At 43.7% G+C, this 24,254-nt stretch overlaps 1 protein-coding gene, 1 non-coding gene and 1 pseudogene across 6 annotated transcripts in view; 1 reads left to right on the top strand and 2 right to left on the bottom strand.

The window, feature by feature from the left end:
* Nucleotides 1-24,015, bottom strand: part of XIAP (X-linked inhibitor of apoptosis) — a 53,292-nt gene extending 29,277 nt beyond the window's left edge. Inside the window, exons 1-3 of one of the 5 annotated variants that reach the window (XM_063804384.1) lie at nucleotides 23,809-23,986; nucleotides 23,419-23,545; nucleotides 22,944-23,079 (exon numbers count right to left, since the gene is read on the bottom strand). The gene's annotated coding sequence lies outside the window, so the exon portion shown is untranslated. Of the gene's footprint in view, nucleotides 1-22,943; nucleotides 23,080-23,164; nucleotides 23,685-23,808 lie in introns of those variants that run through there. The other 4 variants (XM_016943775.4, XM_054676951.2, XM_016943774.3 and 1 more) reach the window with 4 other exon arrangements.
* Nucleotides 5,339-6,051, top strand: LOC107972795 (partitioning defective 6 homolog beta-like; annotated as a pseudogene).
* On the bottom strand, nucleotides 8,953-9,063 carry LOC112207171 (U6 spliceosomal RNA). Its single transcript, XR_002941633.1, has one exon. It is a non-coding gene; the product is annotated as a U6 spliceosomal RNA (small nuclear RNA).
* Nucleotides 24,016-24,254: the final 239 nt, after the last annotated feature.

Below are 24,254 nucleotides of genomic sequence, written 5' to 3'. Positions count from 1 at the left end.
AGCATATGGTAACCCTAGTTATGAGGCAAACCTGGTTCTCCAGAATCTCCCACATTGCCTGATAACGTGCTCAATATAAACTTGTCAAAGGCAAAATAAGAGAATGGTAACAATGACTCTGTCTCTATATTATGCGTGCATTAATTGATTTTTTTTTTTTTTTGAGATGGAGTTTTGCTCTTGCTGCCCAGGCTGGAGTGCAATGGTGTGATACTGGTTCATGCGACCTCCGCCTTCCAGGTTCAAGCAATTATCCTGCCTCAGCCTCTCAAGTAGCTGGGATTACAGGCATGCGCCACCATGCCTGGCTAATTTTGTATTTTTTAGTAGAGACGGGGTTTCTCCAGGTTGGTCAGGCTGGTCTTGAACTCCTGACCTCAGGTGATCTGCCCGCCTCGGCCTCCCAAGATGCTGGGATTACAGGCGTGAGCCACCACGCCCTGCCATTAATTGATTTCTTGAGAAGAATTAGCCAGCTCTTTTGCCTTTATGTTGACACAATATGCCTTAAAATTTAATCTCTTTTGGAGTAATGTTCAACACAAAGCAAGCTGGCAATGGACTTCAGTCTTTCCTGGCCATGTCAATTTATAGTGGTATTAACTCATATACCTCAACAGCTGAGTTATATCTGCGTAAAACTTTTGGAATATAGTCTCCATGACTTTTGATGAATTATCATTTCCTATATGTCTGAAAACATTCCAACATTAGCTTCAAGGCCCTTTGTAGAATCAGCACAATAAACTGGATGACAAAAATCAAGATTCAAAGAAACCAAGGCTGATCAAACTCCTTGTTCTACTCTTTCCCCCCTTCTCACTCTGCACTTGACTAGTCTTAAAAAAAACAGCCGGGCATGGTGGTTCACACCTGTAATCCCAGCACTTTGGGAGGCCGAGGTGGGCAAATCACCTGAGGTCGGGAGTTCGAGACCGGCCTGACCAACAGGGAGAAACCCTGTCTCTACTAAAAACACAAAATTAGCTGGGCGTGGTGGAGCATGCCTGTAATCCCAGCTACTTGGGAGACTGAGGCAGGAGAATCACTTGAACCCCGGAAGCAGAGGTTGCAGTGAGCCGAGATCATGCCACTGCACTCCAGCCTGGGCAACAAGAGTGAAACTCTGTCTCAAAAAAAAAAAGAAAAGAAAAGAAAAGAAAAAAACCAAGGCTACCTGATAGGCTGAGATAAAATTTAATAGGGATAAGTATAAAGTCTTACATCTGGTTTTTAAAAAATATCTGGTGCATAGGCCGGGCACGGTGACTCATGCCTGTAATCTCAGCACTTTGGGAGGCCAAGGTGGCCGGATAACTTGAGGTCAGGAGTTCGAGACCAGCCTGACCAACATGGTGAAACCCCCACCTCTACTAAAAATACAAAAATTAGCCAGGCGTGGTGGCAGGTACCTGTAATCCCAGCTACTCGGAAGGCTGAGACAGAAGAATCCCTTGAACCCGGGCAGCGGAGGTTGCAGTGAGCCAAGATCATGCCACTGCACTCCATCCTGGGCGACAGAGCGAGGCTCCATCTCAAAAAAGGCCGGGCGTGATGGCTCACGCCTGTAATCCCAGCACTCTGGGAGGCTGAGGAGGGTGGGTCACCTGAGGTCAGGAGTTCGAGACCAGCCTGACCAAAATGGAGAAACCCCGTCTCTACTAAAAAAAAATAAAAAAGAAAGAAAATTAGCCAGGCATGGTGGCGGATGCCTGTAATCCCAGCTACTTGGGAGGCTGAGGCAGGAGAATTGCTTGAACCCAGGAAGTGGAGGTTGCAGTGAGCTGAGATTGTGCCACTGCACCCCAGCCTGGGCGACAGAGCGAGCGTCTCAAAAAACAAACAAACAAAAATCTGTTGCATAACTAAAAGAAGATGGAGACTTAGTTTAAGAAGAAATCACTTAAAGGCAATCCTCCAGATTAAAACCTTGGGATTTTATTTAATTACAAATTCATCATAAGCCAACATTACAAGTCGACTAAAAAACTTACAGCAACTTCAGACTGCATTAGTGTCCAGATGTGCAACATCCAGATCCAATTCAGCTACCAAGGGATATTATTTCCAGTTCCAAATACATTTTGGAAGGGACATTAACAAAGTTTAACATCCTTAGGGAGCAATCGGGATGATAAAAATGATACCATATGAGAAATAGTTGGAATAGCGAAGGATATTTATCTCAAAGGGTGGAAAAACTGTGAGGGGAAGGGTAGAGAGGATAGACTAACTACCTTAAGATATCTAAAAGATTATCATGTAGAAAACAGATCCAAATTTTATATAGCTTGAGGGCAGAATTAAGGTCATTAAATACAACTGTAAACAGTAGATTTTAACCCAAGGATGGGCTTTATAACAATCGATGGTAGCACCAAATGGATTGGGTTGCCTTGTAGATTATGAGTTCCTCCTATCACTTAAAGGAACTTCAGCATGGACTGGGAGACTGGGTTAAACATTTCCAAGTCTATAATTATCCTGAAGAATTAATGCTCAGTATAATTCAAAACACATGAGAATTGCCTTCCCTGAGGTGTTAAATTTTATTTCAAGTCAATCAAAATAGATGTAAGTGGCCAGGCACAGTGGCTCACGCCTGTAATCCCAACACTTTGGGAGGCTGAGGTGGGTGGATCACTTGAGGTCAGGAGTTCAAGACCAGCCTGACCAACATGGTGAAACCCCATCTCTACCAAACACTACAAAAATTAGCCGGGTGTGGTGGCACATGCCTATAATCCCAGCTACTTGGGAGGCCAAGGGATGAGAATCACCTGAACCTGGGAGGTGGAGGTTGCAATGAGCCAAGACTGCCACTGCACTCCAGCCTGGGTGATAGAGTGAGACTCTGTCTCAAAAAAAAAAAAAAAAAAAAAAAGAAGTATAAAATCAAAGATATTCTCATTTCACAATTTTGTGTAGTTCAAGTAGTCACCCTATTTCAGAAAATATTAGATAAAACCATCATTCAACATGAGCAGGAGAATCTCAATTTGAAGCTTTTGAGTGGAGATCTTATCTTCCCAGAGGTTGTTTCCATGCTAATAGTTCAGATTTCACTGTTTTGAAAAGTAAATATTTATTTAGAAGCACTCAAGTGAACAATATATACACATTAGCAGAGTGTGAGCTTTTTGAGAAGGAGGAAAACCAGAATTAGCAGAGTTTAAGAGTGAAAGGTGGAAGGATGACTGATGAAAGACAGAAACCTTGGGTTTGGAGGAAGGCACCAAACAAAAAGGGTAAGATAGGGTAAAAAAATATAGGATCTAAGTGAAATGGAGGTGGGGAAAATGATACCGCAGAAAACAAGTATATATGGAGCAGATGAATTGAGAATATAGAAGAAAATAGGGTATGAATATTAGACAAGGGTGACAAAAAGGTTTTTGAAGTGAAAAGGTGTGGGTGCAATAAGGTATGCTGGGATAATTTAAGGCTTCTCTGTGAAAGCATCTTCAGGCTTTGTACTGGGTAAGTGGAAAGGCAGGAAGGCACGGAAAGAGAAAAATGTCAAAGCTTTTGGTATAAAGGGGCTGGGAAGTCAGGAATCTTAAGGGTAACAGTAGTTGGGAAAATAGCACTATGGAAGCAAAAAATGGGACAAAAAGGACCAGCAAGCAATGGTGCATGTTTAAATGAAGGGTTTGGGAGATTCTACAATGGTGATATGTAAGGTTTTACAGTATACATGTATGTACATACATTTAGTCCAGTCAACTGCGTAAAGAGAGCCACCAGGAGGTGCCAAGGAGAGGAGGTTGACAGCTAATCTAGCGAGAATGTGGGAATGTGGAGGTGGGGGATACAGAGACAAAGGCACATACAAAACCCTGGTGTCTGTATACGACACAAAAGTTTCTATTTCTCCCTTTTTCTTTTTTTTTTTTTTTGAACCAGAGTTTTGCTCTTATGGCCCAGGCTGGAGTGAAATGGCGTGATCTCAACTCACTGCAACCTCCGCCTCCCAGGTCCAAGCCATTCTCCTGTCTCAGCCTCCCAAGTAGCTGGGATTACAGGCGCCCGCCACCACGCCTGGCTAATTTTTTTATTTTTAGAAGAGATGGGGTTTCAACATGTTGGCCAGGCTGGAATTGAACTGCTGATCTCAGGTGATCCACCTGCCTCGAACTCCCAAAGTGCTGGGATTACAGGTGTGAACCACTGTGCCAGGCTGCTTTTTTTTTTTTTATTAGGGTTTTCTTTTTTTTTTTTTTTTGAGACAGAGTTTCACTCTTGTTGCCCAGGCTGGAGTGCAATGGCACGACCTCGGTTCACCACAACCTCCGCCTCTTGAGCTCAAGTGATTCTCCCACCTCAGCCTCCTGAGTGGCTGGGATTACAGGCACCCACCACCACACCCGGCTAATTTTGTATTTTTAGTAGAGACAGGGTTCCTCTATGTTGGCCAGGCTGGTCTTGAACTCCTGACCTCAGGTGATCCACCCGCCTCGGCCTCCCAAAGTGCTGGGATTATAGACATGAGCCACCGCGCCCAGCCTTAAGGTTTTCTTTTTTGAGACGGAGTCTTGCTCTGTCGCCCAGGCTGGAGTGCAGTGGCGCAATCTCGGCTCACTGCAACCTCCGCCTCCCGGGTTCAAGGGAGTCTCCTGTCTCAGCCTCCCAAGTAGCTGGGACTACAGGCACGTGCCACCACACCCAGCTAATTTTTTGTATTTTTAGTAAAGACGGGGTTTCACTGTGTTAGCCAGGATGGTCTCGATCTCCTGACCTTGTGATCCGCCCGCCTCGGCCTCCCAAAGTGCTGGGATTACAGGCGTGAGCCACTGAGCCCAGCCAAGGTTTTCAAATACGTAGAATAAAGGTTATTTTAATGGGGAAAAGGATATAAGGTAGAATGCACGCCAGATTACCACTGTATGAAAATGTATACTTATAGACAAGACTCGGAAAGTAATATTAAATAAATCGAGAAAATGTTAAGGTGACGGGATTATAGGTGATCTTTTTCTCCAGAATGTCTTTAATAATATTGTCACTTAAAACCTCTCTTTCTGGCCAGGCGCAGTGGCTCACGCCTGTAATCCTAGCACTTTGGGAGGCCAAGGCAGGCGGATCACGAGGTCAGGAGATAGAGATCATCCTGGCTAACACGGTGAAACCCCGTCTCTACTAAACATTCAAAAAATTAGCTGGGCATGGTGGCGGGCACCTGTAGTCCCAGCTACTCGGGAGGCTGAGGCAGGAGAATGGCGTGAACCTAGGAGGTGGAGCTTGCAGTGAGCCGAGATTGTGCCACCGCACTCCAGCCTGGGTGACAGAGTGACTCCATCTCAAAAAAAAAAAAAAAAAAAAAATCTCTTTCTGTGGTTTTGTCAACCACAGAAAAAGGCTATATCCAGTCACTGCTATGCCCTAAGACTTCAGACCCGTGTCTTCAATCATAGATGTGGATGTTCTCCCAGGAACTAAGCATCCCCTAGGACTCTATATCCAGGATGGTTCTAGCCTAAGGGAGACACCACATGGCTTAGAGAGCATCCCAGGGATCTTTTATATCCTGGCTTGTTCCAGGCCTGGCTCACAGCACAGAACTATGAACTGTTAATGATGAAGTTTTTAGAAGTTGATGGTACATAAGTTTCAGGGAAGCATCTCAATCAAGTAAACAGACATGATGAGTGCAAACAGCAGCCACCTCATCCTAACAGTGAGACCAGCAACCAGGAGAATAATGTTACTGGGAACAGTCAGACTTCTGGTAGCTCCAGCCAATCTGCTGATAATAGCCTTCTTGCCTAACCACAGCAGACTGAACCAAACTTTGAGCCAAAGGATGAAGACAGTGGGGAAGGTGACAATATTATTTAAGATAATGGTGTGCCACAGAAGACTGCTAAAGCCATTCCTACCATCAAAAGCCTGGAATCGTTAACATAAACAGAACAAACTCATTTTTGAGTCTCGATAGAATGATTTTATTTCTTCTAATTAAGTGAATTTAGCAGTAGTACAAACATAGAATTTGAAACATATGCTCCAGATCAAAAACTCTTAGAAGATGGAACTATCGTAAGATTATGAAACCATCATTTGAATGTTTTCTGAATGAGGATGTCATAGGACTTGTAAATTTGGGTAGTTTAAGAGCTTTTAAACCTCTGAGCCAACGACCCAGAATAAGCATGAGAACAATAATATTACAAGTTTGAAATGTTATTAAAATAAATAGAAACAGAAAGTAGATTAGTGGTTGCCTAGGGCTGGGGAGGGGGAAATAGGAAGTGACTACAAATGGTTACTGGGGTTGTTTCTGGAGTAATGAAAATGTTCTAAAATTAGATTGTGGTGATAGTTGCACAACACTGCATATACTAAAAGCCACTGAACTATATACTTTAAATGGATCTTATGGTATATAAATTTTATCTTAATAAAGCTGTCAAAATGTTATTAAAATAGTAGTTTGGTAACTGCATAAACTTTGGTGGATCAGAGGTGATTTTAAGTCTAAAACAAAGAGGCTTTTGCTAATGAAATTATGTGCTTTTGATATGGAAAATGGGATGTTAGTACATTTTCAGAACTAGGTGAGAGGACTAAGTCATTTCTGTTTGAAGCGGTTACATATTTAACCTGTTTCACAGAGCCCAGTGAATTTTTCCTTTAACTATATTCTTTAAATTCTTTTTTTCTTTGAATATGAATAATATTCATATTTTCTTTTAATATGAATATTAAATTTCATATTTAATATGAAATATTCATATTTTCAATAATATTTTCTTTTAATATGAATATTATTCATATTATTTTCCTTTTTATTTATTTATTTATTTTTTTAAAAGACAAGGCCTTGCTCTGTTGCCCGAGTTGGAGTGCAGTAGTGTGATCATAGCTCACTGTAACCTCGACCTCCTGGGCTGAAGCAATCCTCCCACCTCAGCCTCCTGAGTAGCTGGGACTATAGCCACATGCCACCATGCCCTGCTAATTTTAAAAAGTTTTCTTAGAGATGTGGTTTCTCTATGCTGTACAGGCTGGTCTGGAATTCCTGGACTCAAGCTATACTCCTGACTTGGCCTCCCAAAGTGTTGTGATTATAGGCGTGAACCACTGTGTTTGACTAGTTTTTTACTATTATGAACAATGCTGGAGTGAATGACCTTCTATCTAAACCTACTTATGTAATGTTTGCTTTTCACACCAATAATAGATGGCCTCAAACAGGGCAGTGTCCTGTCACTATCTCCATTTAATCTATCTTGTTTTTGACTAGTAATAGTCTCAAGAAGCATCTGACTAAAGTAGTTGGAAAAAAAAAAAAAGCAGCATGAGGTCACATGCGGTGGCTCACCCCTGTAATCCCAACACTTTGGGAGGTTAAGGCGGGAGAATCACTTGAGCCCAGGAATTTAAGACCAGACTGGGCAATGTAGGCCAAGGAATTCCAGGTTACAGTGAGCTGTGACTGCGTCACTGCACTTCAGCCTATACAACAGGTCAAGACACTGTCTTAAAAAACAAAAAAAGTAGTATGAATACACTTATAAATCTATAAGAAGGCTGGGTGCTGTGGCTCACACCTGTAATCCCAACACTTTGGGAGGCCGAGGTGGGTGGATCGCTTGATTTCGGGAGTTCAAGACCAGCCTGGCCAACATGGTGAAACACCGTCTCTACTAAAAATACAAAAATTAGTCAGGCGTGGTGGCGCATGCCTGTAATCCCAGCTACTCGGGAGGCTGAGGCAGGGGAATCGCTTGAACGTGGGAGGCAGAGGTTGCAGTGAACTGAGATGGTGCCACTGTACTCCAGCCTGGGCGACACAGTGAGACTCCGTCTCAAAAAAAAAAAAAAATCTATAAGAAAAAGATTAATACGTTGATAGAAAACAGGCAAATTTACAAGTGGGAAATATTAATGGTCAACAAACATATGCAACAATGTTAAACCTCATTAATAATCAAAGAAATAAACACTTTAAAAGATAACATTTTTATCCTATTTGGCAAAGGTCAACATTACTACCAACAACGAAAACGCAGTGGCTGGAGAGTATGAAGCAAGAGGCATTTGCCTGTTAGAACTAAAAACTGGTACATCTTTTCTGGAAGGTAATCTGGCAATATATGTTCTAAAAGTCTTAAATATATGATTATCTCTTGAACCACCCATTCTGGTTCTAAACATATTCTCAAAAAAATAAAAATAAAAATAAATAAATCCCTGATCAGGCCGGGCGGGGTGGCTCACGCCTGTAATCCCAGTATTCTAGGAGGCCAAGGCAGGCGGATCACCTGAGGTCAGGAGTTCAAGACCAGCCTGGCCATGGTGAAACCCCGTCTCTACTAAAAATACAAAAAATTAGCCAGGCATGGTGGTGCACGCCTGTAATCCCAGCTACTCGGGACGCTGAGGCAGGAGAATCACTTGAACTTGGGAGGCAGAGGTTGCAGTAAGCTGAGATTGTGCCATCGTACTCCAGCCTGGGAAACAAGAGCGAAACTCCATCTCAAAAAAAAAAAAATAAATCCCTGATCAGCCAGGCACAGTGGCTCATGCCTGTAATCCCAGCACTTTGGGGGCTAAGGTGGGTGGATCACTTGAGGTCAGGAATTCAAGACCAGCCTGGCCAACATGGCAAAACCTAGGCTCCACAAAAAAAAAAAAAAAAAAAAGTACAAGAATTAGCTGGGGGTGGTGGCACACACCTGTAGTCCCAGCTACTCAGGAGACTGAGGCAGGAGAATTGTTTGAATTCGGGAGGTGGAGGTTGCAGTGAGCCAAGACTGCGCCACTGCATTCAAGCCTGGGCAACAGAGGGAGACTCCATCTCAAAAAAAAAAAAAAAAAAAAATCCCCCATCATTTCATTATGAATGTATATATAAGGATGTTCCATAAAGTGCTATTTACTAAAAACAATTCAATATCTAACAAAAGAGGACAATACTATGGTAATATGGGCCACCAGGTAACCATTAAAAATTCATGTTCAGGATGTATTTTAAAAACATGCATATATTATACAGGGGCCATGTTAACCTTCTCTGTATCATTCCAATTTTAGTATATGTACTGCCAAAGCGAGCACCATGATGTTGTATTAAGTGGAAAAAGCTGGTTACAAAATGATGTTGTATTATATAACCCAAATTATTAAAAAATACAGATATATAAAGACAGGCTAAATTACATATCAAAATTCTGCTGTGGTTATCTCTGAGCAGTGAGATTAAATTATTTTCTTTGCGCTTTTCTTAACTTTCTAAATTCTATACAGCAAATATATTAGATTCTAATGAAAAGAAATAAGCAGGTGGACTCTTGATTAGTCAGGCACCCTTGTACAATCCTGTCAACCAGACTATGGGTGTAATCTGGTTATTTGCCATGTGACAATGCTTCCTCCCTCTGTGAATACACTGGCCAAGTAAACTATCAATAGCAGGGCCTGGTAATGCAAAGTTTTGGCTTTTCATTCACAGGAAGTAATTTTTATGACTTAGAAAGGGAAGGATATGTTCTTTGGTTCTTATCTTTTTGCCTATCCTGAGAATTTCTGCCAGCTTGTTACATAGGTAACTGCCTCTGAGCAACCCACCAGGTTTTTTTTTTTTTTTTTCAGACGGACTCTCGCTGTGTCGCCCAGGCTGGAGTGCGGTGGCGCAATTTGGGCTCACTGCAACCTCCGCCTTCCAGGTTCAAGCAATTCTTCTGCCTCAGCTTCCCAAGTAGCTGGGATTACAGGTGTGTGCTACCAGGCCCAGCTAATTTTTTTTTTTTTCTATTTTTAGTAGAGATGTGGTTTCACCATGTTGGTCAGGCTGGGCTCAAAACTCCTCACCTCAAGTGATCCACCTGCCTCAGACTCCCAAAGTGCTGGGATTACAGGTGTGTGCCGCCACAACGCCTGGCTGATTTTTGTACTTTTAGTAGAGACAGCGTTTCATCATGTTGGCCAGGCTGGTCTCAAACTCCTCATCTCAAGTGATCTGCTCGCCTTGGCCTCCCAAAGTGCTGGGATTACAGGCGTGAGCCACCGTGCCTGGCGATCATCAGGTTTCAAAAAAGAGAGAGAGAGAGGGCCAGACATGGTGGTTCATGCCTGTATTCCCAGCACTTTGGGAGGTCAAGGCAGGAGGATTGCTTGAGCCCAGGTGTTTGAGGCCAGCCTGGGCAACATGGTGAGACCCCATCTCTACAAAAAAAAATAAAATAAAAATTAGGCCAGGTGTGGTGGCTCACGCCTGTAATCCCAGCACTTTGGGAGGCTGAGGCGGGAGGATCATCTGAGGTCGGGAGTTCGAGACCAGCCTGACCAACATGAAGAAACCCCGTCTCTAGTAAAAATACAAAATTAGCCGGGCGTGCTGGCGCATGCCTGTAATCCCAGCTACTCAGGAAGGCTGAGGCAAGAGAATCACTTGAACCTGGGAGGCCGAGGTTGCGGTGAGCCGAGATTGCGCCATTGCACTCCAGCCTGGGCAACAACAGCGAAATTTCGTCTCAAAAAAAAAAAAAAATTAAAAATTAGTCGGGCATGGTTGCACATGCCTGTAGTCCCAGCTACTCAGGAAGCTGAGGTGGAAGGACTGCCTGAGCCTGGGAAGCAGAGTCTGCAGTGAGCTATCGATTGTGCCAGTGCACTGTACCCTGGGAGACAGAATGAAAAGCTATCCAAAAAAAAGAGAGAGAGAGGGATACAGGTCAAGTCCCAGAGATAAAAGCAGTCATCAGGTCATGTCCATGGTGGTTGGCCAGAAACAAATGCCTTTTGGTCCACCGCTTGAGTGGCAGTAAACCAGCAGCAGAAGAGAAGGGCTGAGAAACACAGGTGATACCTGATTGCTACTTATTGGGTTTCTTTTTTTGTGATGGAGTCTTGCTCTGTCACCCAGGCTAGAGTGCAGTGGCGTGATCTCGGCTCACTGCAACCTCCATCTCCCAAATTCAAGTGATTCTCCTGCCTTAGCCTCTTGAGTAGCAAGACTACAGGGGCACGCCACCATGCCCGACTAATTTTTGTATTTTTAGTAGAGACGGGGTTTCGCCATGTTGGCCAGACTGTTCTCAAAACTTCTGACTTCAGGTGATCTGCCCGCCTCAGCCTCACAAAGTGCTGGGATTACAGGCGTGAGCCACCGCACCCGGCCAACTTATTGTTAACTTGAGTTGAAAATAAAAGGACTTGCTAAGTGAGACACTAGTGTGCCAAAAAAAAAGGACGAAAAAAAAAAAAAGGACTTCTTGTGGAAAAATTTTTCTGAGTGATATCTATCTTTGGAGTTATGAACTGTTCATCCACTGCCTTGTAAAAATTTACAATGACTTTGGGGCCTGGTAAGAAGAAAGAAGTATCCGCGAACTTTGGGCAAAAACTTCCCTAAAATAATTTTAACAAAAAGAGCAGCTCAGAATCAAGTATACTAAAAAGCATCATCATTATTATTATTACTATGAGATGGAGTCTCGCTCTGTCACCAGGCTGGAGTGCAGTGGCACAATTTCGGCTCACTGCAACCTCCGCCTCCTGGGTTCAAGCAATTCTCGTGCCTTAGCCTCCCGAGTAGCTGGGATTACAGGCACGTGCCACCATACCCAGCTAATTTTTGTATTTTTAGTAGAGACGGGGTTTCACCATGTTGGCCAAGATGGTCTCGATCTCCTGACCTCGTGATCCTCCCGCCTCATTCTCCCAAAGTGCTAGGATTACAGGCATGAGCCACCGCACCCAGCCATTATTATATTTTGTAGACACTCACGAGCAAAAATTGTTCATAATAACTATGTCTTGCTGGACAGGATAATAAAAATCATTCTCTTACTTTACAGAAAAAGAAACTAATCCACTTGGGAAACATAGGTAGACCCAGTCACTAAAAAAAACAAAAAAAACCAAAAAAAACCCCAAAAAACTAAGGCATGGTGGCTGGAGCCTGTAGTCCCAGCTACTCGGGAGGATGAGGTGGGAGGATCACTTGAGCCTGGCCACTCCAGCCTGGGCTGATAGAACCAGATCCTGTCTCAAAAAAAAAAAAAAAAAAAAAAAAAAAAAGAAAGAAAGGAAAAGAAACTAAAACATAAGGAAGGTAAATGATTTGACTAAGGCCATAGAGCTGATTAGTGGCATGGAACCGGAACTTACTGTACTCTTGATACTTTGTCCAGATAACTTATTCTGACAGAGTGATTAGAAAGCAGTTCATACAATCAGATGGTTCCAGAAATGCCATGGATGACTTCATAAGCAGGTAATACCTACCCCTAGACATTTCTCAGAACGAAGTATTATTTTTTTTTCTTTAAGAGATGGGGTCTCGACCAGGCTTGGTGGCTCATGGCCAGGTGTGGTGGCTCACGCCTGTAATCCCAGCACTTTGGGAGGCTGAGGTGGGTGGATCACTTGGTCAGGAGTTTGAGACCACCCTGGCCAACATGGTGAAACCCGGCCCCTACTAAAAATACAAAAATTAGCTGGGCATGGTGGCATATGCCTGTAATCCCAGCTACCCGGTAGGCTGAGGCAGGAGAATCACTTGAACCTGGGAGGCGGAGGTTGCATTGAGCCCAGATCGTGCCAATGTACTCCAGCAGCCTGGCTGACAGAGTGAAACTCCGACTCCCTCACACACACACACGCACACACAAAAAGAGATGGGGTATTACTATGTTGCTCAAGCTGGTCTTGAACTCCTGGCCTCAAATGATCTTCTCATCTCAGAGTGAAGTATTCTATTCCATGATCATGTTAGGATCTCAAGCAAGTACTTAAACAACTTTTTTTTTTCTTCTGGGACAGGGTCTTGCTCTATCGCCCAGACTGGAGTGTAGTGTCACAGTCTCGGCTCACTGCAGCCCCTGCCTTGCGGTTTCAAGCAATCCTACCACCTCAGCCTCCTGAGGAGCTGGACTCCAGGCAGGCGCCAGCACACTCAGCTAATTTTTAAATTTTTTTTTGTAGAGACAAGGTCTCACTATATTGCCCAGGCTGATCAAACAAGTTATGGATAAGAGCCCACATCTTTTCTCTTTCTTCAGTAAAAATATTTAACTCTATCTGAAAGCCACAGTGCTATCTATATTCAAACATTTAGTATGTTTCTCTTCTGTCTAGGTTTTAATTTTTTTAAATGACACAAAGTAAAGGAAACTGTGCTACAAACCAAATTTAAATGATACAACATATTTCATGAGTGTCCGCATGTACCCAAATACTATCTACAAACTAATTTTCATTTTCCTTCATCCCATCATTTTAGCTACAAGTAAGTACTTTCTCTACTAAACATGCTGAATTTAAACTAAAAATTTTCAATCTTGGATGGGCATGGTGGCTTAAGCCTGTAATCTCAGCACTTTGGGAGGTTGAGGTGGGCAGACCACCTGAGGTCAGGAGTTCGAGACCAGCCTCGCCAAAATGGCAAAACCCTGTCTCTACTAAAAATACAAAAAAATTAGCTGGGCGTGGTGGCGCGTGCCTGTAGTCCCAGCTACTAAGGAGGCTGAGGCACGAGAATCGCTTGAACCTGGGCGGCAGAGGTTGCAGTGAGCTGAGATTGCGCCACTGCACTCCAGCCTGAGCGACAGAGCGAGACTCCGTCTCAATTAAAAAAAAAAATCAATCCTCTTTGGTTTAATGTAAGGTCAAAATTTAAGCATGGGCTTGTGTGATTCTATAGCTCATCTTCTCTTCTTTCATGATGTTACCTTTGATAATAACTAACATATGTAATGTGCTTTACAATTTAGAATGTTTTCATATATGGAATCTAATTTAACCTACATAATATATCATAGGCCTCATCTGAAATATGAGGAAACAGTAGTTCTGACTGTTACTCATCAAAGGTCATGCACCCAGTGATTATGACCAATATAGGTCTAAGGAAATTACTACAAGGATTACTGGCAGAAGGGACAGTCCAATGAGGTAGCAGAAAATGTTAGGCTTCCTTCCCTTTCAAGGCCTAAAAAATTAGCTAGAACCATAGAAAGGTTAAGTCACATGGTAATATATGCTGAGATGTCTGTGTTTTTTTTTTCTTTTCTTTATTTTTGAGATGGAGTCTCACTCTGTCATCCAGGCTGGAGTACAGTGGCATGATCTCAGCTCACTGCAACCTCCACCTCCCAGGCTCAAGTAATTCTCCTGCCTCAGCCTCCTAAGTAGCTGGGATTGCAGAGGCATGACCCAGCTTTTTTTTTTTTTTTTTTTTTTTTTTGTATTTTTTTAGTAGAGATGGGGTTTCGCCCTGTTGGTCAGGCTGGTCTTGAACTCCTGACCTCAAGTGATCCACCTGCCTCGGCCACCCAAAGTGCTGGGATTTCAGGTGTGAGCCACTGCGCCCAGCCAGATGTCTGTATTTCTGTATTTAAGGTGAATAAGATGATTACAGAAATAAGAATAAAATTTCAAACCATAATATTTTATAAGTACCAGGGAATGCACAATGGCAGCAGCCTTGTCCAGTTTAAGAAATCAGCTTTAATCCACTTGGTTCAACATCTGACCATCTGAGATCAAGCTATTCTCAGTCTGTACAGGTAAACGTGACTTTTCACTATGACCCATATCCTCGAAAATACATAAAACTATATCATAACAAGGTGAATCACATGTATCCATAACAAAGACTGGGTACCAAATCATACCAAAATCAAATCCCAAAATGTATCAAACAGCAGAGCTACAAATGTATCACAATTTAAAACAATAAAAGCCCATGCCAAGTCCTGCAAAATGGACATAAGTATGTTTTTATCATATAAAGGATAACCTATTATTAACCACATACAGAGCAGATAAAATATATAATCCATAAATTTGGCCTCAAATTCCTGTTTTTGTTTTTTGAGATAGGGTCTTGCTCTGTCCCCCAAGCTGGAATGGGGTGCCCTGATCTTGACTCACTGCAACCTCCACCTCCTGGGCTCAAGTGATCCTCCCACCTCAGCCTCCAGAGTAGCTGGGATTACAGGCGCACGCACAACCATGCCCAGTTAATTTTTCTATTTTTAGTAGAGATAGCATTTTACCATGTTGCCCAGGCTGGTCTTGAACTCCTGGGCTCAAGGGATCTCCCTGACTTGGCCTCCCAAAGTGCTGGGATTAAAGGCATGAGCCACCATGCCTGGCCTGGGATTGTTATATGGAATTTTTTTCCTTGACAAAATCTCAGATAATCAGGCTTAAAAACTATTATAATGGGTTTTGAATCGTTGGAATCAACTAGTCCTTAAGCCCAGCCACCCTGGGTTTTTTGTTTGTTTGTTTGCTTGTTTGTTTGTTTTGAGACAGGGCCTCACTCTTGTCACTCAGGCTAGAATGCAGTGGTGCCCTCATGGCTCACTGCCACCTTGACCTCCCGGGCTCAAGCGATCTTCACAGGTGCGTGCCATCACATCCAGCTAATTTTTTTATTATTGGTAGAGACGGGGTCTCACGATGTTGCCCAGGCTGGTCTCAAACAATCCTCCCACCTCAGCCTCCCAAAGTGCTGGGCTTACAGGTATGAGTCACCATGCCTGACCCTGTTACTTTACAGATGAAGAAAGTGCAGTATAAAATAATACACTGGATAAATAAAAAATGTATTTTGAAAGACTTCAGGCCAGGCGCAGTGGCTCACGCCTGTAATCCCAGGACTTTGGGAGGCCGAGGCAGGTGGATGACCTGAGGTCAGGAGTTCGAGACCAGCCTGGCCAACATGGTAAAACGCTATCTCTACTAAAAATAGAAAAATTAACTGGGCATGGTTGTGCGTGCGCCTGTAATCCCAGCTACTTGGGAGGCTGAGGCAGGAGAATCACTTAAACCCAGGAGGCAGAGGTTGCAGTGAGCTGAGATTACACCAATGCGCTCCAGCCTGGACAACATGAGCAAAACTCCGTCTCAAAAAAAAAAAAAAGGCCAGGTACGGGGGCTCACACCTGTAATCCCAACACTTTGAGAAGCCAAGGAGGGCGGATCACAAGGTCAGGAGTTCAAGACCAGCCTGGCCAACATGGGGAAACCATGCCTCCACTAAAAATACAAAAATTAGCCGGGCGTGGTAGCACATGTCTATAATCCTAGCTACTCAGGAGGCTCAGGCAGGAGAATCACTTGAATCCAGGAGGCGGAGATGCAGTGAGCTGAGATTGTGCCACTGCACTCCAGCCTGGGGCACAGAGTGAGACTCTGTCTAAAAAACCAAACCAAACCAAAAAAAAAAAAAAAGACTGCTGGGCGCAGTGGCTCACACTTGTAATCCCAGCACTTTGGGAGGCTGAGGCGGGCTAATCACGAGGTCAGGAGATGGAGACCATGGTGAAACCCCGTCTCTACTAAAAATACAAAAACATTAGCCAGGCGTGGTGGCGGGCACCTGTAGTCCCAGATACTTAGAGAGGCTGAGGCAGGAGAATGGCATGAACCCAGGAGGTGGAGGTTGCAGTGAGCTGAGATCGCACCACTGCACTCCAGCCTGGATGACAGAGCGAGACTCCGTCTCAAAAAAGAAAACAGAAATGTTAACTATAGAATGTTGAATGGGGGGGGAAAAAAGATTAAAACAAGCTGTAGACAATATGATCGTAATTATTCTATTTCATAAATTTTCTATAATAAACACATATCTCTGGCCAGGCACGGTGGTTCATGCCTGTAATCCCAGCACATTGGGAGGCCGAGGCGGGCAGATCACATGAGGTCAGGAGCAAGACTCCGTCTCAGAAAAATAAATAAATACATAAAGTAAAATAAGCCAGGTGTGGTAGCACACCTGTAGTCCCAGCTACTTGGGAGGCTGAGGCAGAAGAATCGCTTGAACCTGGGAGGCGGAGGTTCAGTGAGCCAAGATCTCACCACTGCACTCCAGCCTGGGTGACAGAGCTAGACTCTGTCTGAAAAATATATATATTATATATTATATATATAATATATTTTACATATTATATTATATTATATATTATATATATTTACATATTATATTATATATTATATATATTTTACATATTATATTGTATTATATATTATATATAATATATTATACATATATGTAATATATTATATACTATATTATATATATCATACATTATTATATACATATTATATATTTTGATATTATATATGATATATCATATATTATATATTATATATCAATCATATATAATATATTGTATATAATATATGATATATCATATATATTATATATCATGTATAATATATATTATATAATATATATAGAAACACATATTTCTTTTATAACTTAAAATACTCAAAGGCCGGCACAGTGGCTCATGCCTGTAATCCCGGCACTTTGGGAGGCCAAGGCAGGCAGATCACATGAGGTCAGGAGTTCAAGACCAGCCTGGGCAACATGGTGAAATCCTGTCTCTACTTAAAATACAAAAAAGGCTGGTTGTGGTGGCTCACACCTGTAATCCCAGCACTTTGGGAGGCTGAGGTGGGTGGATCACGAGGTCAGGAGTTCGAGGCCAACCTGGTTAACATGGTGAAACCCCGTCTCAACTAAAAATACAAAAATTAGCCAGTTGTGGTGGCGTGCGCCTGTAATCCCAGCTACTCGGGAGGCTGAGGCAGGAGAATTGCCTGAACCCAGGAGGCGGAGTCTGCAGTGAACAGAGATCGCAGCCATTGCACTCCAGCTCTGGGCGACAGAGCAAGACTCTGTCTCCGAGGGGAAAAAAAGAGATACCAAAAAAAAAAAAATTAGCCGGGTGTGGTAGCACACGCCTGTAATCCCAGCTACTTGGGAGGCTGAGTCACCAGAATTACTTGAACCCAGGAGGTGGAGGTTGCAGTGAGCTGGGATCATGCACTGAACTCCAGCCTGGGTGACACAGCAAGACAATGTCTCAAAAATAAATAAATAAAATAAAATATTCAAAATACCCTTTTTTTTTTTTTGAGACGGAGTCTCGCTCTGTAGCTCAGGCTGGAGTGCAGTGGCGCAATCTCGGCTCACTGCAAGGTCCGCCTCCTGGGTTCACACCATTCTCCTGCCTCAGCCTCCCAAGTAGCTGGGACTACAGGCGCCTGCCACCACGCTAATTTTTTGTATTTTTTTTTTTTTTTTAGCAGAGAGGGGTGCCAGGATGGTCTAGATCTCCTGACCTCGTGATCCGCCCACCTCAGTCTCCCAAAGTGCTGGGATTACAGGCGTGAGCCACCATGCCCGGCCTTAAAATACCCTTTTTATGTTTTGAATTCAACACCTAAAATAACATATCAAAAATGTGAACATGTAAAGAAAGATGGGGTCATTGACATGCACAATCCCACAGCTAATTGGAAACAAAGTCAATAACCTGTACTGTGGTACCCAACGTAGGGCTCTTTCCAAACACTGTAGCACAACCTCTAAGATACAGAAACAGTATTTGTTAAATTCTAAAGTATTTTTTATCTTATCACTACTGTTTGTCTCCTCATATCTACTCACACAATGTCCTTTAATAGTGCTAACAGGTTACATTTTATAATACTATTACCAGATTATCTCACAGAGATAAAGCTTGAGAATTGACAGCTCATGATAATCTCCCAGCCTCAAAAGAACAATGGAAAAACAAACAAACAAACACACAAAAGCAAAATAAAAACAGACGAACAAAAAAAAGCAAAAAAAAAAAAGAAGAAAGGCGGCCTGGTGTGGTGGCTCGCGCCTGTAATCCCAGCACTTTAGGAGGCCAACGCAGGCAGATCACGAGGTCAGGAGAATGCGACCATCCTGGCTAACATGGTGAAACCCTGTCTTTACTAAAACACACACACGGTGAAACCCTGTCTTTACTAAAACACACACACACACACACACACACACACAAACACACACACACACACACACACAAACACACACACACACACACACACACACAGAGAATGCGACCATCCTGGCTAACATGGTGAAACCCTGTCTTTACTAAAACACACACACACACACGGTGAAACCCTGTCTTTACTAAAACACACACACACACACACACACACACACACAGGAGAATGCGACCATCCTGGCTAACATGGTGAAACCCTGTCTTTACTAAAACACACACACACACGGTGAAACCCTGTCTTTACTAAAACACACACACACACACTCTAAGCCGGGTGTGGTGGCGGGTGCCTGTAGTCCCAGCTACTTGAGAGGCTGAGGCAGGAGAATGGCGTGAAGCCGGGAGGCAGTGCCTGCAGTGAGCCAAGATCGCGCTACTGCACTCCAGCCTGGGCAACAAAGCCAGACTCCGTCGTCTCAAAAAAAAAAAAAAAAAAAAACAGAAGAAAGGCATTTGTTTTGCCATATTTATCCTTGGAATCCTATCACATACTACAATGAATGCCTGGAACACATTAAGTGCTCAATGAATGTTTATTTCATAAACTGTAGGTTTTGCTCTCTGCTAATACTACCTACCAGACTTAAATATTAGACCAAACAAAAACAGTGAAATATCATTATTTTACATTTGGTATCTCTAAACATTTACAATATAAATACAGGATTTACTAAAGAAATTAATGTTTACAATGAAATAAAAGAACATTTATTTACTAAATTAGTAAATTTATTTAGTAAAATTTATGTTACTAAAATATTTTAAGCACTATACAAACTAGCTGGTCCATTGATTATAATAATTTTGAGAAACTGCTCACTTCCTGAAAATGAAAAAAAAAAAGGAAGACAAAATAAAATAAAAACCAAAGAAAAAAATAATAATTCTTAACTATTGAAATGGTCCTGGCTAACCTTTAGATATTATTACTTTGTCAGCCTAGTTGGAATCATCCAATGCACTAGAAAGCAATAAAATTACAGGTATAGTACAAGGGCCACTAGACTAGAACCTAGACTCTAGTCCAAGCTTTGCTAATAATCAGATATATTACAGTGGGCAATATTTTTTTTGAGTCTTAATCTATTTCTAAAAACGAGACAGCTGGGCCAGGTGCAGTGACTCACTTTTTCACCTGAGGTCCCAGCACTTTTTCACCTGAGGTCAGGAGTTTGAGACCAGCCTGACCAACATGGAGAAACCCCGTCTCCACTGAAAATACAAAATTAGCCGGGCGTGGTGGCGCATGCCTGTAATCCCAGCTACTCGGGAGGCTGAGGCAGGAGAACTGCTTGAACCTGGGAGGCAGAGGTTGAGGTGAGCCGAGATCGCACCATTGCACTCCAGCCTGGGCAACAAGAGTGAAACTCCATCTCAAAACAAAAACAAAACTAGACAGCTGAACTCCTAATCACTATAAACTGTTTTAGTCTTAACTTTTTATTTGTTTTTGAGGTGGAGTCTCACTCTGTGGCCCAGGCTGGAGTTGAATGTTGCGTTCTCAGCTCACGGCAACCTCCGCCTCATGGGCTCAAGTGGTTCTCCTGCCTCAGCCTCCCAAGTAGCTGGGACTATAGGGGTGTACCGCCACACCCAGCTAATTTTTGTATTTTTAGTAGAGATGGGGTTTCACCATGTTAGCCAGGCTGGTCTTGAACTCCTGACCTCAGGTGATCCGCCCACCTCAGCCTCCCAAAGTGCTGGGATTACAGGTGAAAGCCACCGCACTTGGCCCTAGTCTTAACTTTTTTAAAAAATATGTTCTTATCTACAAAGAGTCTACAATTCAGATTTTTGTTTCTTTGTTTTGTTTGAGACAGGGTCTCACTCTTTCGCCCAGGCTGGAGTACAGTGGCCCAATCATGGCTCACTGCAGCCTCCACCTCCCAAGGCTCAGGTGATCCTCCTGCCCCAGCTCCCCAAAGTAGCTAGGACTACAGGCACAAGCCAGCACACCCGGCTAATTTTTGTATTTTTATTAGAGAGAGGGCTGTGCCATGTTGCCCAGGCTGCAGTTATTTTCCTTGTGTCAATTTTTTTTTTTTTTTCGGGACAAAGGTGCACTCTTGTCGCCCAGGCTGGACTACAGTGGTGCAATCTCGGCTCACTGCAGCCTCTGCCTCCTGGGTTCAAGCAGTTCTCCTGCTTCAGCCTCCCATGTAGCTGGTACTACAGGCGCACGCCACCACACCCGGCTAGTTTTTTTAGTAGAGGTGGGGTTTCACCATGGTGGCCAGTCTGGACTCCAACTCCTGACCTCAGGTGATCCGCCCGCCTTGGCGTCCCAAAGTGCTGGGATTACAGACATGAGCCACAGCGTCAGGTGTCAAATTTTTCTTGTGGTTTATTAAAAAAAAAGGGACCTAATTAGCCAGGTGTGGTGGTGGGCACCTGTAATCCCAGCTACTTGGGAGGCTGAGGCAGAAGAATCACTTGAACCTGGGAGGTTGCAGTGAGCTGAGATGGCGCCATTGCACTCCAGCCTGGGAAACAAAAGCGAAACTGTCTCAAAAAAAAAAAAAAATGGACTGGCCAGGCGAGGTGGCTCATACCTTTAATCCCAGCACTTTGGGAGGCCGAGGCGGGTGCATCACCTGAGGTCAGGAGTTCGAGATCAGCCTGGCCAACATGGGGAAACCCGGTGTCTACTAAAAATACAAAAATTAGCCAGGCGTGGTGGCGCATGCCTGTAGTCCTAGCTACTGGGGAGGCTGAGTAGCTTGAACCCAGGAGGCGGAGGCTGCAGTGAGTCAAGATCGGGCCACTGCACTCCAGCCTGGATGACAGAGTAAGACTCCGTCTCAAAAAAAAAAATTAATTAATTAATTGATAAAAAAAAACACCATGCTAATCTTCTTTGAATTGTTCGAATTTTAGTATATGTGCTACCACTGAAGCAAGTACCCAGATTTGATATTTTAAATGTGTTAAAAGTTTGCTACATTATTTGATAATCAAGAAGCTTAGGACAATTTGTAAAAATATATGACGACTAGTAACATTATTTTTACTATCTTACATTAGGAGAGAGCAATACAAGAAAACGAAACATGAGTATCCAATAATGAGGTCTGCTTTGTCAGCTGAGTTGACCTGAATCATACCGGATTTTACAGTACAAACCACTGATATGTATAAATACATATATGCACATAAATATGTGTACATACCATTGGTATATACTTGCTTATGTTGATATATATATTTGTGTGGGAAGGTGTGAACTTTAAAACTTTTCAATTATGAAATCAATACGAATTTATAACAAATTCAAACCGTACATTAGATCATGTGAAGTGCAAAGTAAAAAGTCTTCTATCTCTCTTCTCCTCCATAAGTAATTACTATTAACATTTTTATTGTGTATCCTTCAAGAAACTATCTGAGCAAATGCAAGTATACACACGTACATGTGAAAGTGTGTGTATAAATCTAAACTGTTGCCACTTCTTGAATGTGGGGGTGGGGGGGATCTCAAGTACTCCATAAGCATGTTAAATACATTGAAATACATAGAAAGTGGTACCAGAGTCACTGGTACAAAGTATTATACTCTTCAGAAATGTGTGTTGAATTGAATACATTTAATTTTCATGCTTGGAGGCGATATGGAGCAATTGCGCAGGAAGAGTGGTGGGCAAGAAGCCAGATAACATGGGTTCTAATCTAACTAGTTGGATAGCCTTTAGCAAGCTATGAAATCTTCCTAAGCCGTGGTTTCTGGTTTTGTAAAAGGACAGGGTTTGACTAAGATCCCTTCCAACTCTAAAATGTTATAATTCTAAGATGGCCGTCTGTAACACTGTTCATTGACTATAATAAATATTATGGGGAAAAAAAAGAATAAGAAAGAAACACTACTGCAACCTCCAGTCTTACAAATTTCTGTGAGTCATTAAACTATCAAAGTATAGTTGTGACAGAACTAGCGACATAATTATATTTGAAAGCAAACTACTAGATTATTAAAATCTGATAGGTTGGAGTTTTTTAACAAAGGTTGGATTGACGTTGTTCCTTTTTCGGAGGTGGAGAGGGCTACTGCTTAGTTTGAGAATAAACACTCCCCTCCCCGAAAAGAAAACAATTTAAGTGTTATGGAGTTAAAATAATGAAACAAAGTCAAATTACATTTTGTTTTACAGAACATGCCGGAAAGGTGACTGGGAAAGCAGATTGGAAAGAATCACCAGCTAATTTCCTCTTCCGGAAGCTCTTTGGTCCTTATTCTTTCAGTTTCATATGCCCTCTCCAGGCACACTCCACCCTGCTCCACACAAGCCACAGGTTATCACATGGGGAGGAAATCCCTTTGATCATATTTTTTTAAAAAGTTCTTTGCCTCAATTTACCTTAGGTGTCACAGGGTTTAGGAAGGCAATCCTGCAGGCCTGAAGTCACCCACCCACCCACGCCTGCCGTCGGCAGTCCGAGGAACCCGGGCAAGCAGCCGGGGCCGGGCCACCCCTGATGGGCTGGCGCGGCCTTCCCGCCCTCCCCAGCAGCGCCGGCCCGAGGGAAGTGGAGGGGAAAAGAAGAGAGGGGAGGGAGGAGAGGGGAAGGAGGGAAAGCGGGGGAGGGGAAAGCCTACACAAGCTGTACCCACCGCGCCAGGACAGCCGGCCCGAACTGCCCCGCGGCGATCGGCTCGGTCCAAGGGGAGGGTCCCGGAGGAGGCGCGGCCCGAGCCCCAATCTGGAAATGCCAACTCCGCTCTGCGGCTTGGCCCCAGCCTAGGTGAAGGAAACGGAAGTCCCTTCGTCTCCCTCACGCGCCTCTACCGGCCGGCCCATCCCCTGGAGAAACCCGGAGTCGTGAAACCCGAAGTGTGTCCACGTCAGGGCCTCAAAGAGACACCGGGCGCGGTCCGTCAGTCTCCCAGCCCGGGCTGCGCCACTGGGCCCCGGCTGTGTCCCTCCCACCCCCGGCCGGGAGGTCAGCCTCCTGCCCTGCAAAGCCCCTCCTTCTTCCCCCCCTCCGCCATTTTTCAACTTACCACTTGGGCCGGGCGTCCCTCGATGAGCGCCACGCCGGCTCCGGGCGCCGCCAAGGTCCCGCCACCTCCCCGAACCGGATGGGGGCAGTAAGAAAAAATGAGGCCCTTGCAACCCCTACCCCCACCCCCAACCGGCCCCCCCGCCCGGCTGGAACCGAGAAGCTGACCTAGCGGGCGCACATGCGCAGTGAGCACCTCGTAGTCTCCGCCCCCAGCTCCAGTGTTTCTTCTTTCAGCCTTAAGGATGGTTTTTCCCACGGTTTTTACCTGTTGGGCCCTGGGGTTGAGGAATAGTGGAAGAAAGGCACAAGGACAGAAAAGAGGAGGAGAAGGGGCGAAAATGTTGAGTTCTTACTATAGATCAGGTACTGTGTTAGGCATATAACGTGTTCTTTGTTGTAATGTTGACAACCCTGTAAGATAAGCACTGTCTTTGGGGGTTTAAT

This window comes from Pan troglodytes, chromosome X, assembly GCF_028858775.2.
Source record: "Pan troglodytes isolate AG18354 chromosome X, NHGRI_mPanTro3-v2.0_pri, whole genome shotgun sequence".
Lineage (NCBI taxonomy): Eukaryota > Metazoa > Chordata > Mammalia > Primates > Hominidae > Pan > Pan troglodytes.
This window is presented reverse-complemented; position numbering and strand designations above follow the sequence as displayed.